The sequence below is a fragment of the Marmota marmota genome, unplaced genomic scaffold (genome assembly GCF_001458135.2).
Source record: "Marmota marmota marmota unplaced genomic scaffold, marMar, whole genome shotgun sequence".
NCBI classification, from domain to species: Eukaryota; Metazoa; Chordata; class Mammalia; order Rodentia; family Sciuridae; genus Marmota; species Marmota marmota.
This window is the reverse complement of record NW_026000082.1, coordinates 37,163,293-37,181,869: the sequence shown is the minus strand read 5'-3', so window position 1 is coordinate 37,181,869 and position 18,577 is coordinate 37,163,293. Positions and strand designations below refer to the sequence as shown.

Below are 18,577 nucleotides of genomic sequence, written 5' to 3'. Positions count from 1 at the left end.
GGGGGGGGGGGGTGTGGTACTAGAGATTGAACCCAGGGTCACTTGCCCACTGAGCTGCATACCCAGGCCCTATTTTTATATCTTATTTGATTTAGCAACTCTCACTAAGTTGCTTAGTACTTTGCTTTTGCTGAGGCTGGCTTTGAACTCACGATCCTCCTGTCTCAGCCTCCTGAGATTACAGGCATGCGCCACCTCGCCCAGTGTCTTGCTGAACTTTAAATTTTCTTTCATCAGGACACAAGAACCAAGGTTTGGTGCTTCAGCCCCCTCCCTCCTGAGACACACCTGATAAAAAGAGCCACTGATGTATGCAAAAACATTTTGTGATCCAGTGCTGTACAGATGTGAGATTAAAAGAGAACCAACCGAGTGTGTTCTCCACTCACAAAAAGTCAAAGGCCAGGAACCACCTGCGCTCCTTCCCCAGGGGGGCTTCTAGGCTGGGCCTGCCGTCTGGGGGCTGCAGCCTGGACCGGGCTCCTGCAGGCCGAGCCTTGGGAGCTGGGCATGGGAGGCTTGAGGCCTGGGAAACGCTCAGGAGAAGGTGTGCCTAGGGGTTTTCTGACCTGAAGTGAAAACGTGAAGTGAAAGAAGGTGGCAGCTGCAGACTGTGTGTCAAGTCCTCCTGGAACCCCCACCCTGCCGTGGGAAGCTGAGGTTCCTTGCACCAGCCTCACGGGGGGTGAGGGGGTGGGTTTGGGTTTGGGTTTGGTTTTGGTGCTGGGGACGGAACCCAGGGCCCGTGGCACACTGAGCATGTGCTCTCCCCAGTCTCCTCTTCCTGGGTTCTGTCCCTGCCCTGTCACTGAGTGGCTTTGGGCAGGTCCCTTCTACACTCCGAGCCTCTCTTTTCTCAGGTGGGTTAAGGGGGGTGACTCCTAGGGTCTTCACCTAGAAATTCAGCATGTTGGATCCCAATGTCATGAACTTTGAAACAAGACATTCTGGGACTCAAATTTGGTTCTGCAATGAATGGGCTGTGTGACCTTGGGCAAGTTACTGCATTTCTCTGAGGCTCTGTTTCATCACCTGTAAACAGGGAGAAATACTACCATAGAACTTTGTGCGGATTAATGCTGGAAGATTACTAAACTCACAGCAGTGTGCCTGGTTCATAGTAGGTGCCTAATGAGAGCAGGAAATGCTCACTAGAGTTACTTCATAGGATCCTCATAGGATTCTGTGCTCAAGTCATTCTGGGAACGAGGCAGATAGAAAGACCCCCACTTACTCCGGACTGACGCCCTATCACCATAGAGGCCAAACCATCAACATTTGGAAACCGATTTGACCTGCGAGAATAAGCCATCAGTAACAGATCAAGGTGACCTTCTGGACCTGCTACTCAGCAGCCCTGGATGCTGTCTATGGACAGCCCAGGAAGGGTGTCCTGGGCTTCCTTCCACCTTTTTTCTTTTGGTAGTGCTAGGGACTGAACTCGGGGCCTCAAGCATGCCAGGCAAGGACTCTCCCACTGAGCTACATCCCTGGCCCCCACAGGTCATCTTCTAGTCCCCTGGTTCTTGGTTGCCCTTGATCACAGTTACAATAATTTTTTTTTCTGGGGTTTTGGGTTATAGGCTGTGGTCCTTGACCCACATTTTATCTATTTTTATCTGCGGATAATGACTTAGTGGTGGTATGCACGAGGTCCTGGTTTCCTTCCCCNTAATGGAAAGCCAAATACAGAACCTGAATACAGAGCTGAGGAGCTGCCCCAGGGCTGGCTTTCCTAATCAATCCCTTTAATAAACTCCTTCTGGGATTTCCAACACCTGAGCCAGCAGCAAGACTGGGAAAAGCAAGCACTTAAATACTTTTAAATTGATTTATCGAATGAATAAATGAACCAAGGCCTGGTAGGAAAATAGCAGGATTTTTCAGGAAGGCTCTGAGTTTGTTTCTCAATGCCGGGGATCCACTCAGAGCCTCAGGCATGCTAGGTAAGCACACTAACCCTGAGCTCCATCCTCAGCCTTTTTTTATCTTACTTTGAGACAGGGCCTCACTAAATTGCTGAGGCTGGCCTCAAACTCTTGATCCTCCTACCTCAGCCTCCTGAGTCAAAACCATGGCCTGTGTGTATGCCAGGCAAGTGCTCTCCATGAGCCACATCTGCAGCCTGAGGAGGTAGGTGGCTTTGAAACAGATACAGACATAGATATAAAAATGGATGAAATGTGGGTCAAGGACCACAGCCTACACCCCAGAAAAAAATTATTGTAACTGTGATCAAGGGCAACCAAGAACCAGGGGACTAGAAGATGACCTGTGGGGGCCAGGGATGTAGCTCATGCTTGAGGCCCCGAGTTCAGTCCCTAGCACTACCAAAAGAAAAAAGGTGGAAGGAAGCCCAGGACACCCTTCCTGGGCTGTCCATAGACAGCATCCAGGGCTGCTGAGTAGCAGGTCCAGAAGGTCACCTTGATCTGTTACTGATGGCTTATTCTCGCAGGTCAAATCGGTTTCCAAATGTTGATGGTTTGGCCTCTATGGTGATAGGGCGTCAGTCCGGAGTAAGTGGGGGTCTTTCTATCTGCCTCGTTCCCAGAATGACTTGAGCACAGAATCCTATGAGGAGCCTATGAAGTAACTCTAGTGAGCATTTCCTGCTCTTCATTAGGCACCTACTGTCACCAGGCACACTGCTGTGAGTTTAGTAATCTTCCAGCATTAATCTGCACAAAGTTCTACGGGTAGTAGTTCTCCTCGAGCCTCCTCTTGAACTCAAGGTCCTCCTACCCCAAGCCTGCGCCCCTGCATCTGGCTTCTCCTGCATTCTTGCCGTGCAGCTTAAATAATCATTAAAATGATTGAGCAGTACGGGGCTGTCTGGCTGAACTGGAGAGAATGTGTGAGCCCACAGGAGGAATCAGGGGCTCACAGTTGGAGCCTGGGCTCTGGCACCAGGTGGCTCCACAGAGAAGCCCTTTCCCTGTCTCGTTCCCGCACTGCCATCCAAAAGGAGGACAGGAGGGTTATGGTGATGGGTCCTGGGCATTGAATTAGCTCTGTCTTCGGACTGCCTCCTGTAAGCCTCAAAACAACCCTGCAAATAGGCCTTATTATTATTTTCCATATTTTAAAAATGGGGAAGTTGGGGCCTAGAAATATAAAGAAACTTACACCCAGAGCCGTGGTGGATGCCTGTAATCCCAGCGGCTGGGGAGGCCGAGGCAGGAGGGTCGCAAGTTCAAAGCCAGCCTCAGCAAAAGCAAGGCGCTAAGCAACTCAGTGAGACCCTGTCTCTAAATAAAATACAAAATAGGGCTGGGGACGTGGCTCTGTGGTCAAATGCCTGAGTTCAATCTCTGGTACCCCCCCAACACACACACAAAAAAGAGATATGGAGAAACTCGCTGGTATCATTGGGCTTAATTCCTCCGAAGCCCCAGGATCCCTTCCTGTGATTCTTTTTCTCCATTCTCCCCTCTCTGTCTCCAGACAGACGCTTGGTGAATCGACTCACTGGTTCAAGATCTGCCCACAGGATGGTTTTGTCACTTTTCAAACATCTTCTTCCTCTTTCTGCTATCTTTTGTGCTTCTGCAACTTCCTTTTCAGAGAACAGCCTAGTGGAGCCTGCGACCATATCACACTTGATCATTTACACCCCAGCTGTCCAGTGAACCAAGCACCTTTCCTCAGGCAGAGGGGTTCAGAGGGGGTAAGTCACTTACCCAGACACCCACAGCAAGCGGCACTCTGACCTTGTCATAACCTAAGGTGCAGAGGCAGGCGAGGGGCCCAGACAGTGGACACAGACATGTGTTGTCTTTACTCCCAGGGGAAGGTCACATCCCTCTTCTCTTTTTTGACTCTTTCTTCTTTTAACCAGTTTTGCTCCCTCACGCCTCCCTAGACTTTTGTCCTATCCCCATCAGCCGAATAGAGTCCTGACCTTGAGGATCTGCCTGGGCTGTTGGGCCTTGGAGTCGTGGTTCCGACAAGTATTATTAGCTTTGTACCCTCCGGTAAAGTCGCTCAATTTTTTCACCTCTTTCTCTCAGTTTCCTCATCTGCAAAATGGGAACAGCCGAGAGACAGTACTTGCCTCCTTGGTGGTGGCGAGGCACAAGGATTAATCGAGACAGTGCCATGCTTTCCACAGGGGCGGGCCAGGGAGCCCTCCTCAGCGACGGCTGCAGACATCTTCTGTAAAAGGCATGCTGGTTACAGGTTTCTCCTCTGGGTCCCAAGCTGTTTGCTAGTTGATAATGAGTGAGAGTGACAGGTCATCTCTGTTGTGCTCTTGGGCTGGGCGGGGGAGGGTCAAAGAGGGAAAGGAGAGGTGGCAGGGAAGGCTGGGACCGGAAGGCAGAGGAAGGGAATCCTGTTTCTGTGGAAGCCTGGCGGTGACCAGCTGGGGCGCAGTCAGCAGCCACCGCCTGCCATCATGACAGGAGCCCTGGGTCAAGAACACATCTGACTTCAGTTCCACTCCTGTGAGGAACTACAGCCGATGGCTGGGCAGCAGTCCCTTCTCACCAGGGCGGGATTTTCTTTCTTTCCAATATTGGCAATAGACTCTGCGGGTCTACACCACTGAGGGAGAGCCAGGCACTAAGCAACCCAGGGAGGCTCTGTCTCTAAATAAAATACAAAATGGGGCTGGGGGTGTGGCTCGGTGGCCGAGTGCCCCTGCGTTCAATCTACCACTGAGCGACTTCTCCAGTGCTTTTTTATTTTTCCTTTTGAAATTGGGTCTTGCTAAGGCTGGCCTCAAACTTGTCATCCTCCCGTCTCAGCCTCCGGGGTTGCTGGAATTTCAGGAGTGCCTCTAGGAGGGGCTTTTTGATGAGCTCTCAGAAGGTCCTGCCAGTCTGGAGGTGATGTGGTCAGCCAGAGCAGAGGAGCTAGCCGAGAAAAGGAGGGCATCATTGCCTGGAACCCCCACTGTGGCCTCAGCCTCCTTTGTCATCTTAAAATTCCCCAGTGCTTTTGATGTGGGTTACGCCTATCACTATTGTAAAATCAAATGGGTAATTTAAAAATACCTTTAACTATTAACCAGACATCGGTTCTGGTTTAATAGCACTAGACCTTTAGAGTGAGTGGATCTCTTACTCTAGCAGAGATCAATATTGAAATTGAGTTGTAGTTTGTTTATTTGACAAGCATTGAATTTTTGGGAGTTTGATGAGGGAGAGAAATAGACCCTACCAGCATAATGTGGATAAAGTTTTTCATTTTTACTCGACTAAGGGAAACTGCTCAGAATTAAGAATACCCCAGCATGGGAATAAGGAACCTGCGTCTCAGGAACTCGTCTTTTGGGTGTGCACAGTTTTATAAGTTTGCCATAATTCTACTTTTAAAAAGTTTGACTTGTGTTCAGTTTGATAACCATATCCTTGGCCTCAGTGTTTTAAAGAGGTCTCGTCAAGCTTCTACAAAGACACAAGGCTTCAGACTTATCAACCTAAAAATCTCTGAGCTCAGACCAGAAATGTCTGAGCTTAGAGATTATTCTGAGCAAAGAGAATAATTAATGCATACTTATTTAAAGTAATTACAGTTAGAAATGGGTCTAATTTTAAAATGTAGCATGCATCCTTTAGCAGTTTAACCTAGACAAACTGGCTAAATCAGCATGTTTATTTCCATACTTGATTACACTTAGTTTCTCTATGTTGAAAGGAAAATAACAAAAAGCTTTCAAAAGTCCAAAGGGCATAATAGGAAATGGATTATTTTGATTTTCCTTTCCTGTTATTTGGTGGATCTGGCCAGCCAATTAAAAGCTATGGAGTTGGGGTGTATAAATTAATGGGGGTGTGTATGACCAATGTGATTCTGCAAACTGTACAATCAGAAAAATGAGAAATTATACTCCATTTGATTCAAACGTATGAAATGTCAAGGTCATTGTACTGTCATGTGTATCTAATAAAAATAAAATAAATAAAAAACAAAAAATAAATTAATGGGGGTGTTATTTTATACTACTCTGCATTGACTTGTAATGGATTTATGGGGGAAAAAACCTCTTGAGCTGTGAACTTTGATTATAAATATAACGTCTGTCCATTTCAAAAGCTTTCCTTGCTTTTAGCAGAGAGCCTGTGTACATTTACACGCGACGGCCAATGGTTTAAAAGATTTATTGCAAAAAGTCATGGCATGTTTTCATGCAATTTGGAAAATTGTTTACTTCAAAACTACAGATTCCCAAGGAAAAAAGACCCATAAAAGTGTATGTTTGAGGATTTTCATAGCGCAATAAATATTCAGGATTTTTTCTAAGGAAAAGGATGCATTTTAAAAACCTTCCAGATTAATGCTTCTTATGTGAAGCTGCTGAACTAAAAGTAAAAGGAAGGAACCAAGTCTAGAAAGTCCGGAGGGGTGGGGTCGAGGGAGGCAGTTAAGTACACTGAGTTACTTCCTCCAGGCTGTAGGCTCCCACGCTAGACGGTAAGCCCTTTGAGGACAGGCTATTGGATTTATCTTTGTATCTTCCCCAGCACTTAGCATAGTGCCTTGCACATGATCGGCACCCAATAAGTATTGGTAATGAAAAAAATTACATTTAACAAGCCTATTTCTGTTAATAGAAATAACATTTTTTTTGAAAAATACATTAATAGAAAATAACTCTGAATCTCTTTCTTGCCTGGCTTAGGAGAAGGCAGCTGGATTCTGCTTCTGCGTTCAACTCTTTTTTTTTTTTTTTTTAAGAGTGAAAGAGAGAGAGAGTGAGGAGAATTTTTTTTAATATTTATTTTTTAGTTCTCGGCGGACACAACATCTCTGTTTTGTACGTGGTGCTGAGGATCGAACCCGGGCCGCACGCATGCCAGGCGAGCGCGCTACCGCTTGAGCCACATCCCCAGCCCTGCGCTCAACTCTTGCTGTGGTTAAAGTATAAGAAGAAATTGAGTCTGCCGCTGTGTGCAGGAGTTTCCTCTGTGACAGGTACCTCTGCAACATGCTTATTACACACTTTGTCTCTCTTCTCTCCTGTTCAAATCTATATTATATATTCTTTAATTTTTTAAAATTTTACTTGTAATTGATAAATGATAATTATCTCTCTGGAGTACCAGGTGATGTTATGATACATTTATCAAAGTTGACAAAAGAGGACTGAGCACAGGTAGTTTATGAGTAAAAGTATGCATTTTAAAAATGCCTGAGCGCAGGCTTAGCACACTCCAGACTCAATTCCCAGCACCAGGAAAAAAAAAAAAAAAGAATGCTCAAAGTTTTTAAAAATCTTTTTTAGTTGTAGTTGGACACAATACCTTTATTTTATTTCTTTGTTTTTATGTGGTGCTGAGGTTTGAACCCAGCGCCTCATACTAGCTGGGTGAGTGCTCTACCGCTGAGCCCCAGCCCCAGCCCCAGCCCAGCGGTGGCCTTTCTTAGTGGCCTGTGGTTTCCCTCCAGGAAGATCTGCCTCCTCCTGGCTTGGCCAGATCCCCACCTCAGTCACGATCCTGCTTTGTTGTAGGGTTGCATGGGGAGGGAGGTTGTAAGTCAGGCTGGCTCCCCCAACAGAACTGGACACTGCAGAAGCCATGTGCAGAGCCCTGGAGGGAGACTCACCCTGAAACAGCCTGGTGACAATGACATAGTAGCAGCTGGATGAGTGTTCACTGTGCACTAGCTCAAAATCTTCACTGCAAGACAGGGAGGGCTTGGCTATCACCTCCCGTTCTCCACCTAGTGAGGAATCAGGATCAGTGGAGGGGCTGGTTCGCTGGGCTCTGGGTAGCTAAGATCTAGGAGTGGTGATGACAGGGCAGCAAGGATGCTCCAGGTCGCTGGACAGAGGTTGATGGGTGAATTAAACCTCGAGTGGATGCTCACACCTTGGGAAGATGAGCAAGGCATCTGGGTGAGAGTCAGTCCTCCTGCATGTGCCACCTGCCCCTTCATCACAGAATTAATGTGCACTTGTGGATCTGTTTGGATTTTTGTTCTTGGAACCATGAAGAAGGAGCCTGTGACAATCTCTGGCCTGGGATTTGGGATCAGATCCAGCTGTCTCACTACCTTGCAAGGTGGCCTGGTATGGGGCTCCAGCTGACATGACTACAGCCATCTTGGCTGAAATGCCATTTTGTCTGTCAGGTGACCCTGGCACACATCCCAAACCCTATAGGACAAACAAAGCTGTTAAGCTAGTTCGCTGTTGGCTGGGGAGGTAGCTCAATGGTAGAACACAACCCCAGCACCATTAAAACACACACACACACACACACACACACCCTGAAACCAAAACCAAAGAGAGTCAACTGAGTGTTCTGTGCTGGCCACTCACACCTACACTGTTTTTTAATGGATATTGAACCTGTTGATAACTTTTGAGAAAGGCCAGGTCCATTCCAGAGAGCTGTGGCCCACCTTCGTCAGGCTTAGAATATAAACCTCTTCCTTCTGCCTTGGGGCACAGGGATCCTATCTTGCTGGCACCCAAGACACACGCCTGTCTGGAAGTCCCTAATAAACTGCACTTGTGCCATCTTGGACCTGTCTGCTTCTTTCCTCCGTCTCATGGCCCCTTTGGCCTTCGCTGACTGGCTCTCTACATCGGGATCTAGTGTTTCTGAAACACCTGGATCTCAATTTGCTGTTCCTGCTCCTGTTCTTTCCTGTTCCTCCTCCTGTTCTGTGGTTCATAGCTAAGCATCAACTAAGAATAAGAAAGAAGTAGACAAGAGGTTTAAGAGGCAGCCTGGAGCACAGTTGTGAATTCTAATTCTGCCCCTTATTACGACTGCTGTGGTCTCTTGGACCAATGGCCTTGCCTCCTTGAGCCTCAGTATCCTCATCTGCAAAATGGGCATAATGAAAGTACCTCTGCTCAGGGCTGTCGTGAGGATTAAATGGAATGGAAATGCAGAAATAGAAAATGCAGAGCACTGTCCCTGACTGGCACTTCCATTAATAGTCATTAAGGGATATGCTGTTGTGATCGTGTCAATGAGTGCATTTTTCCTTTCTGGTTCCTCAGCATTTGTTTTAAACCTTAAAATTATATACATGCCCTATGAAGCCAAAGTTTGGCCTCTCTGCATTTTACAGGTTCACGTGTGTTAGGTTTAACTTAAACTCTTAAGAGAAGAAAATGCAGGGCTGCTCGACAAGTTGTAAGGTGACATTTTATTTGGGACTAAACGTATACTACAGTGGACTGAAATATAACTGAGGAGAGAGGCCTTCTTCATGTCCCAAGGGTTTGACAAAAAAAATTTTTTGTATCTGTTGCTGAAAAAGTTAATTTATACCTTTTGAAAAAGAATTTTATGTTACAGGGAGAGATTAAAGTCGGCCTTTGGTCCCTAATTGTGAGCACCTCTGTGTGTGCCTTGAAAATATAGATCAATCCTGAAAATTGCACGAAGTACTAGAATTTCCCGGCTATGTCCAGATACCGGGGATATGATACAATCAGAGAAGTGCGACTCATGACTCTTGAGGCGAATTTCCAAAGGAATCGCCATTTTCCCTCTCGTTTCCTGGAATTCTCAACCTCAGAGTTCCTGTGCTGCTTGTGCTTCCTGCCTTTAATCATTGGCTCATTAAGGGTGTAAGCTAAACAACCAAGAATACAAACAATGGGAGGTCAGATCAAACCAAAGCCACTCCAGGGCGCAAATCATTAGCCGCCTGGTTGAGTCATGAGGCGATGAGTTGTCTGGTCACCTTTAGCTGTGGCTTTTGTGAGTAAGCTTTCACATTGACAAAATATCTTTCTTTTTTTTTTTCACCTTTTGATGGCAGGGCCCGTCACAGGCTAAGCAAGCACTTTACCACCGAGCTACACCCCCGCCCCGCCCCACATGTTTAAATATTAAAATAATGATTCACTGATTTTTTAGGCACTGGCAACAGGTGCCGTGGGCTTCGAATGATATACACCTTATGGAGCATCTCTCTGTGGTGGGAAAGACGGGAGAAAGGGATTTGGGCTCCTCTGAGGTCCGTCATTGCCTGTTGTTTCTGAGCCGAGTGGCCCCATCTGTCCAGTGGGTATTAAGATTGGCCACATGGGAGGGAGGACTGAGAGGCTGGGAGGCAGCTTCCTTCCTGTGCCTCCCTTGTAGGGATCCGTCTTGACATGACTACAACCATCTTGGTTGTATTTGCCATTTTGTCCGCCAGGTAACCTTGGCACCCATCCCAAACCCTCTAGGACAAACGAAGTTGTTAAGACAGCCAGCCGAGCGTTTTGTGCTGGTCACTGCCACCTGGATTGTTTCTTAGTTGACGTTTTTGCCTTGCTGACGCCCAAGCCAGGCTTCTGTAAGCCCTTAATGAGTTGCACTCCGGCAGTCCTGGATCTGTCCACCTCTTTCTTTGATCTCTGAGCTCCTCCCCCCTTTGGTGGCCATTTCTCATGCATTAGTTTTCCTGGTTCTCAGCAAGGGTCTGATCCCACCTCCCCCACCCCCACCCGGCCTCCAGCCCTATCGGGTTGCCCAGGACCCAAACCCACCCACAGGGAAGCACAGAGGACAGACTCAGAGCATCCCACAAGAGGCAACACCACATATGCAGCTGCGGTTCTCAAAGAAGAACTATGGGGTGGCCACAACCCCTAGGGAGACAGGGGAGCCACCAAGAGCAGCAATTTTGGTGTGTGGGGGGATTGTCTCTGGTACACTGGGCAAGTAGACTACCCCAGGCCTCCCCTGCAGTGGGAGCAAGTGGGAAGGAGAGGAGGGGAGAGGAGCAGCCACAAAGCTCCCAGGACACCCAGCCCGTGAAGTCACTCCTCCCTGTTTGTGTGGGATCCCAGCAGCCTTGCTCCAGCACCACCAGGAGGCTCCTCCTGCTCTCATCTGCCCCACAGACCCGCCCCTGTCACTTTCTGTCTTTGGCATTTGAGGTCTTCACTGCATGGGGTAGGGACAGGGCACTTGGTGGAGCCTTTTTCTCCCCAGGATATGGAGGGAAAAGGAAGTGTTTTTGCCCTTTCTGGGCTCTGATGGCAGACGCTGGGACCCTGATCTTGGTAGGTCACTCCTGGGTTAGCCCCAGAGCAGAGGTGGGGGCTCCGTGCCCTGCTGTGCCTCCCACTGTGTGCCCTAGCTCTTTGGTCTTGGCAAAAAAGTCCCTCTGGCTAGTCCTCAATTCCCCTGTGTACGTCTGGGGCAGAAGGAAATGCCCTGGTAGGTCCTGGGTGAGGATGAAATAAGATAATGCCAGTCGTCCCTGAGCACAGGCAGCCGGCTGGTGGAAACATGGGATCTTCAGTCAAATGACCAGAGCTTCGGGGCCTGGCATGGAGCAGACCGCAAGGTGCCTGGGGATGAGACTGTCTGGTGCTGGGAGGAGGACCAGTCACATTCCTAGGCTAGGCTCCCCTCCCACCCCCCAGCTCAGGGTCTCGGGATGTCAGTGCTGTGGTGTCTGAAGGGACAGTAAAGACAGTGACTGCTCCTTGAACCTGAATGGCACCTTTAGCACCTGCCAGGTGTTCTCACCACGGTGCAGCAGGGCTCTGGATCCAGAGCACCCACCAGCTGTGTGGCCCCGGATGAGGCTGAAGCCCCTGTGAGCTTCTTGCCTCGCCAGGGACGGGCTGCGGGGAAGACCCCGTGAGACCCAGCATCCATGATCATGAAAGAAGAAAACGAGCCCTCCTCCCAGAGAGTCACTCTAGAGTTGGAGTCTCTGAGGTTCAGAATGTGATGTGACCTGCCCGAGGTCACCTGACTTAACTGGGGAGGGCATTTGGGGTCTTGGAGTGACCCAGCGGTTGACAGCACAAGCCTTGGACTCTGGGAGCTGGTCTCCACTCACACTGGCTCCTCTCTTTTCTGTCCACGTGACACTGGCCAAGTCACCGCAGCTGCTGAGCCTGGTTTCCCTTATCTATGAGATAGGGCTGTCACCCTCCCTTCAAAGAGTGCCCTTTGTATCTCTGGTCTCGGGGCATTTTTGTAGGTGCTGAGGTGAAAGCAGAAGCTATTTGAAAAATAACCCTCTTCCTGTCCTTCGTGAGACCGAGCTCAGTGGGAGGGCCAAGCCAGCGTGCCAGGGGGCAGGGAGAGAAGGGCAACCAAAGAGAAAGGAGAGATTGCCCTGAGACCAGGGAGGGACCACTGGCCAGGGCCCCTTGAGTGTTGGGGACCAGGCTCTGCTCCCTGGAGAGAGGGGACCTCGTCTTCCAGGAGGAGTTGCTGGGTGACACAGCTCCAAGGTGAAGCACAAAGCAAAGTAGTCTCAAGTCTTGGCAAATAGTGGGGGACCCCAGTGAGCCTGAGAAGCGGGCACAGCCCGACTGGAGGGGATCGAGCCCAGGAGGACAATGGGCATCCACCAAGGGTCCGCATTTGATGCTGGGGCTGGGCAGAAGGAGGTCCAGCCTAGACCCAGGCTCAGTTTCCCATTAGCCCAGTAGGATGAAGTCCCAGAGTCCCACTGAACATGATTCTATTGGAATAAATAAAAGGTTCGATGTCCATTGAGGGCCCAGAGCAAGAGTAAGACAGGCGGAGAGAGGAGAGGCTGGTGCGAGAGGCTCTGCTCGGCTGAGGCCAGCTGCCATCTCGCCCACACTGACTGGCCAAAGGGAAAAGGGGCAGCTCACTGGAAAAGACCGAACCTGTGGCTTGGGGCAGGTGAGGGGGCCACCTCCCTTGAGCCATGAAATGGTTACAGAGCTGGGACCAGGCCCTCTCCCTGGGCTCCCTGAGTCCTGGGCTTCATGCCCTCAAGGTATCTACCTGCCACCCCTTCTAGGGAAAGGTGGCTTCATCTTATCCTCACCTCTAATCCACAGCAAGGGCAGATGGGGAGAGGTCAAAATCTCCACCACAGCCATCACCGAGTCCAGCACAGGTACCCACCCCACTGCCACCATCACTTAACTGTGCCCCACGTCCTGCCTGGGAGGGATGTTCTCAGTTCCATCTTTCACAGAAGAGGAAACTGAGTGGGACAGTCGCAGAGTGACTTGCCTGAGACCATAGTCACTGATGGCGAGGTCAGGATTCAATCATGACCCTGGCCCCAAGGTGCACTCATCAGTATCCTTTTTTTTTGGTACTGGGAATTGAACCCAGGTGCTCTACCACTGAGTCATATCCCCAGTCCTTTTTTAAATAATAACTTTTTATTCTATTTATTTATTTTTATGTGGTGCTGAGTATCGAACCCAGTGCCTCACGTGTGCTAGGCAAGTGCTGTACCACTGAGCCACATCCCCAGCCCCCCAGCCCTTTTTATTTTGAGACAGGATCTCACTAAGTTGCCCAGGCTGGCCTCAACTCGAAATTCTCCTGCCTCAGCCTCCAAGTAGCTGGGATCACTGTGCTGATGCCCTTATTTGATGCCTGTGTGACTTTGGGTAAGTGGTAGCCCTGCTCTGCAGAGTGGGCGATAGAGACAGTGCTCACCATGGACAATCATGAGGATCAAATGAATCCAACCACGAAAGGCCCTCGGAGGCATGCCCAGCACACCATACAGCTGTATGTGAGGGTCTGGTGAGACAAAAGTCCGTGCCGACTCTTGATTTTGTCTGAGAGGACCCACCAACCCTGTAGGTATCCTGAGGTGACCTCACCCCCTGTCCCAGACAGGCCCACCCAGCTTCTTCTGATTCTGGAGGGAGTGGGCAAGGCAAGAACACAGGCTTTCTGGGATGAGAAAGATGTCTAAAATAAATCAGCTAAAAATGTGACTCACGTTTGCTGGTGGCTGGACCCTGGGAGCTGGTTTTTGTTCACCCCCAAGTCCTGGTCCTGGGTCCTGTCCGGAGGTCCCGTTGAGCTGCTGCCTTCAGCCAGGTTTTTCTTGCATTTGCACTTGTCACAGATGAGTGAGTGTGAGGAGGTCCTTCCGTCCCTGTTACCACTTCCCCTCTGGGTCCCTGGTGCCACAATGCTCTTGCCCCAGTAGTTGAGTTCTTTTTCACAAGGAACTGTGGACGGAGTGGGGCCTGTGCCCACGCTGTGCAGTTGAGGGACTTGGGTTCTGATCTGGCCTGGAAGTCACGACACTGAGCAATTCACTTAGCCTGCCAGAGCTCAGTTTCTTCATCTGCAAAATGGGGATAATGGGCCAGCCTTACCTAATTCACCCAAAAGGACATTCCTTTCACTCCAGGACCTTCTCCCTATGAGGCCAGAGCTTAGAAGTGCAAATGCCTACAGAGGCCAGGCAGATACCATAAATGGGAGATGAGTACCGGCATGGGACAAGACGGAGTGGTGGGGACTGTGGGGAATAGTGGACTACAGGTGCCTAAGTGAGCAGGTACCTCAGCCCCTCCACCTGGAAGTACCCAACTGCCAGATATTTCAAATTTAATTTTAGAACATCAGGTACAAAGTCAAATCTTTTAAAAATGCTATGTGAGGGGTTGGGAGGCGCTGCTCAGTGATACAGCACACGCTTAGTATGTGTGAGGCCCTAAATTCAATCCCCAGTGCCCCAAACCAAAAACAAAATGCTATGCGATCAAATGAAAAACAAATTTCGCCGGGCTCAGTGGTGCACACCTGTAATCCCAGGGGGCTCAGGAGGCTGGGGCAGGAGGATCACAAGGTCAAAGCCAGCCTCAGCAACTTAACAAGGCCCTAAGTGAGTGCAAGACCCTGTCTCAAAATAAAAAGGGCTGGGGATGTGGCTTAGTGGTTAAGCGTCCCTGAATTCAATCCCCAGTACCAAAAACAAAAATCCCAAAGGAAAAGTTCTTCCTTGTTTATCTGAAATTGGAAGTTACTTGGTGACTCTACCCATTTAGCCATGCTCAGAGACATTTTTGGTAGGGGGGCGTTCTACTGCTGCCCTAGTGGGCAGAGACCAAAAATGCTCTAAATATCCTTCAGTGTGCAGGAACCCTGATACAGCCAAGACTCACCCAGCTCAAAATGTTACTATGCCAAGGTTGAGAAGCCCTGCTGCAGGCCTAGCCTTGGCCCCTTTGGTGCAAACCTAGTGCTGGGGGCACTTTTAATTCGATAAATTAACTCCCCGTGGGGGAATGCATTATGATAGCCTCGGCTCTTGTGCCTCTACCAAGAGCAAGGAATTGAGGAATGGGATAGAGAGCCCTGGTGTGCCAAGAGAGAACAAAGAAGGCTGGGAGACACAGACTAGGGACCTCCTGCACCTCCGTCTGACTTCTGTAGAAGCGGCAGAGTGGAGACACCAGAATGAGTGGGATGAGATCTAACAGATATCGCAGCCTCCAAGATCCTGATCCTACACCCCAGCTGTGAGGAACAGTGTTGAGGACCCCCAAGGCCGGCTCTCCACCGCAGTCTGAAGTGTGCGCTGGCAACCTGGGTGCAGGATGAGCAAAAGAATGAATGAGGGAAGAAAGAAGGAACACTGTGAACCTGAGTCCTTGGGTGGTCAAGTTTTCATATGACAGTCATTTCTTTTTGTTTGGTCTCAGTTTCCCCATTCCTAGAATGAGGAAGTTGAAGATAAGAAGTGCTTCTCAAACTTCCATAAGCAACTGAATCAACCAGAGATTGACCAGTTAAAACACCCTGGGGGCCCTGCCACCAGAGATTCTGATTGATGCTCTGGGATGAGACCAAAGAATCTGTATCCCTAACCAGGTCCTGGATGAGGTCGCAGGTCCTGAGACCCACCTTGGGCAGCGCTAGACAGTGTGGCTGGTGAGGGTGCTCCAGGATCTCCAAGTTCCCTGAGTGCCCTGGCAGGGCTGATGGGCCCACGCAGGAAGCCTCTTGTCTTTTCCCTGGCGCATTAGCGAGTGAGGGTCCAGTAATTGTTTTCATCAACTGCAGAAAACCAGCCTCACTAGCCCTTGTGCTGGGAGATGCTGCCATCTAGTGGATGTGTCTGTACTGTGCGGGGCCCAGCGTGCGGCCAGTGCCGGTTCCTGACTGAGGGAGGAATGGTCCTGGGAGGTCTACGTTTCCTATCAGGAAGCAGCCTTGTTCACGTCTGGGCCATCTGACCCCTTTGGAGTCCGCTGTGGATATTGATGCCTGGATTATTTTGGGAAAATAAAACAAAATGAGGCTGCAAGCCTAGGGGATAGCTTGCTAGGGGAAACTTGGAATATAGCTGAGCATAGTGGCCACCCCTGTAATCCCAGTGATTTGGGAGGCTGAGGAAGGAGGATCGCAAATGTGAGGCCTGCCTCAGCACTTAGCAAGGCCCTAAGCAACTTAGCAAGATCCTGCGTCAAAAAACAAATAAATAAATAAAAAGGGCTGGGGATGTGGTTCAGTGGTAGAACATGTGATCAGCATACATGAGGTTGTGGCTTCAACCCCCAGGACCAAAACAAAACAAATGCCTGTTATACTGTTATCTCTTTTGAAAATCTAATTAATTTTTGTAATTACAATTTTATTTTAAGAAAGGAAGCATGGTGTACAGCCTGATTTCTTGAAATAAATATACATTATGGAATGGCTAAATTAAGCTAATTAACATATATGCATCTCCTAATGTACTTCCCATCCCATATACTTTTTTTTTTTCCTTTTTGTAGTTGTAGATGGACAGCATGCCTTTATTTATTTTTATGCGATGCTAAGGATCGAACCCAGTGCCTCACACATGCTAAGTAAGTGCTTTGCCACTGAGCCACATCCCCAGCCCCCTTTTAAAAAATGTTTTAATTTTTAAATTTTTCAAATTTTGAGACAGGGTCTCCCTAAATTGCTGAGGCTGGCTTTGACCTTGTGATCCTCCTGCCTCAGCATCCTAAGTCCCTGGGATTTCAGGCATGTGCCACCACGCCTGGCCACAGCATACTTCTTAAGGATGTATTTATTTACTTATTTATTTCGCCATGCTGGGGATCAAACCCAGGATGTTAACGATCCCAAATGGGGTCAGCTGGGTTGGGGGTAGGAGGACAGCAGATAAAAGAAACAATCCGTTCCCGGAGGGGGCACCTGGCAGAGTGCAAAGATGGTGAGCCCTAGACTGAAGGGGTCTGCTTAAGAAAATAAAGTTTCCCCATAAGGAAGTAATAATTATAAACACTTTGGAAATTTCAAAATAATAAAAGGAAGAAACCCAAACTGGCTCCTGTTGTCAGTCAGCACTGGGTGGGGAGGGGCGCTTAGCCACAGCCAGCTTTATATGTGTCTCTCTTGGTGGCCACGAGCTCAGGCCCTAGGGCTCAGGGCTTAGCTTGCTGGTTGGGGCCGAGGAGAGGAGAGATGGTGGCGGAGATCCACTGGAGAGCTGAGCCATGGAACCCCAGTGTGGAGCCAGACTTTGGGCTTCCAGGATCTGAAACCTGCCCAAGCCAGACACGTGGGTGTAGTGCTGCCCTGCCAGCCCTGCGGTCAGCTCCAGGGACAACACTGTGGGCTGACCTGAGCTCTCAGCTTGGACTCTCACCACAGGGCTCAGACAGCAGGACAGAGCACCCTGCCCTCCAAAAGGGTCTGTGGTTGGGTGTCTTCATTCCTGAGGTTAGTGAAACAAAGCACAGAAAACTCAGCCCAGGACAGAAAGATTGTTAACCTTGTTTCCCCAAAGGTTGGGGAGGAGGAGAGGAAGAAGGGGAAAGGAAAAAACAAAGTCAGTTTTAAAATAAGCCACTAGTGGGCTGGGGTTGTGGCTCAGTGGCAAGCACTTACTTAGCATGTGTGAGGCACTGGGTTCGATCCTTAGCACCATATAAAATAAATAAATAAAATAAATGTCTATCATCAACTAAATATATATATATATATANGGTTGATACCACTGCAATTGAATCATATGTGAAGAGGGGAGAAAGACCTTTGGTGTGTGTGTGTGTGTGAGTGTGTGTGTGTGTGTGTGTGTGTGTGTGACTGAGTTGCTGGAGCTGGCCTTGAACTCCTGGGTGCAAGTGATCCTCTGCCTCAGCTTCCCAAGTAGCTGGGACCACAGGCACCCAGCAAGAGAGAGGCCGGGTACATGCGTTCATGGGATGGACCTCTGGGAGGGAACTCACCCTGCAGCCGCCCTGAGCTGGCTGGGGACAATCCAGCTTTGTTTCACTCTCCACTTCTTGGACCTTGAAAGAGGAACCTGGAGACCGTCAAGGGTTCTGAGTTTAACATCATCAAAATCACCTGGAGAGCAAGGTGATTTTCAGTCACAGACTGAGCAAGGCCTGAGGTGGGCCTGAAAGTCCCTTTTGTAACCAGCTCCCCTGTCCCTATGTGACATGTGCAACCTTGGCCCCTCTGAGCCCCAGCTTCCTTGTCTGGGAAGCTTCGAGAGTAATGTAGGTATCACGTGAGAAAATGTGTATAAAGTTATTGTCACTCCCTGAATGGTTTTAAACATGTCCCTAGCATTGAATCAGTAATCGATGCCCAGAAATCTTCGTTAAGAAATTCATTGTATGACCAAAGATGTTCACAGCGGTATTGTTTATGATAATGAGACCAGGAAACAGCCTAAATGCCCAATAAGAGAAGAATTATTTAATGTATTTAATAAGTCATGGTGTACCTACGTGTTGGAATATAATAAAATTATTAGAAATGGCATTTTTTCAAAAGAGCTCTAATGACTTCAGAGAATGCTCACAGCACTTTTTTTTTTCTTTTTTTGGTACTTGGGTTTGAACTCAGGGGTGCTTTACCATTGAGCTATGTCCACAGTCCTTTTTTTTTTTTTTTTTTTTTTTTTT

At 48.8% G+C, this 18,577-nt stretch overlaps 1 protein-coding gene across 3 annotated transcripts in view; it reads right to left on the bottom strand.

Annotated features, from left to right (window-relative positions):
* Positions 1-13,834, bottom strand: part of Cnr2 (cannabinoid receptor 2) — a 20,647-nt gene extending 6,813 nt beyond the window's left edge. The window contains exons 1-2 of one of the 3 annotated variants that reach the window (XM_048816089.1): positions 13,651-13,834; positions 4,058-4,210 (exon numbers count right to left, since the gene is read on the bottom strand). The gene's annotated coding sequence lies outside the window, so the exon portion shown is untranslated. The remainder of the gene's footprint in view (positions 1-4,057; positions 4,211-13,650) is intronic. The other 2 variants (XM_048816090.1, XM_015484873.2) reach the window with 2 other exon arrangements.
* Between the last annotated feature and the right edge of the window lie 4,743 nt (positions 13,835-18,577).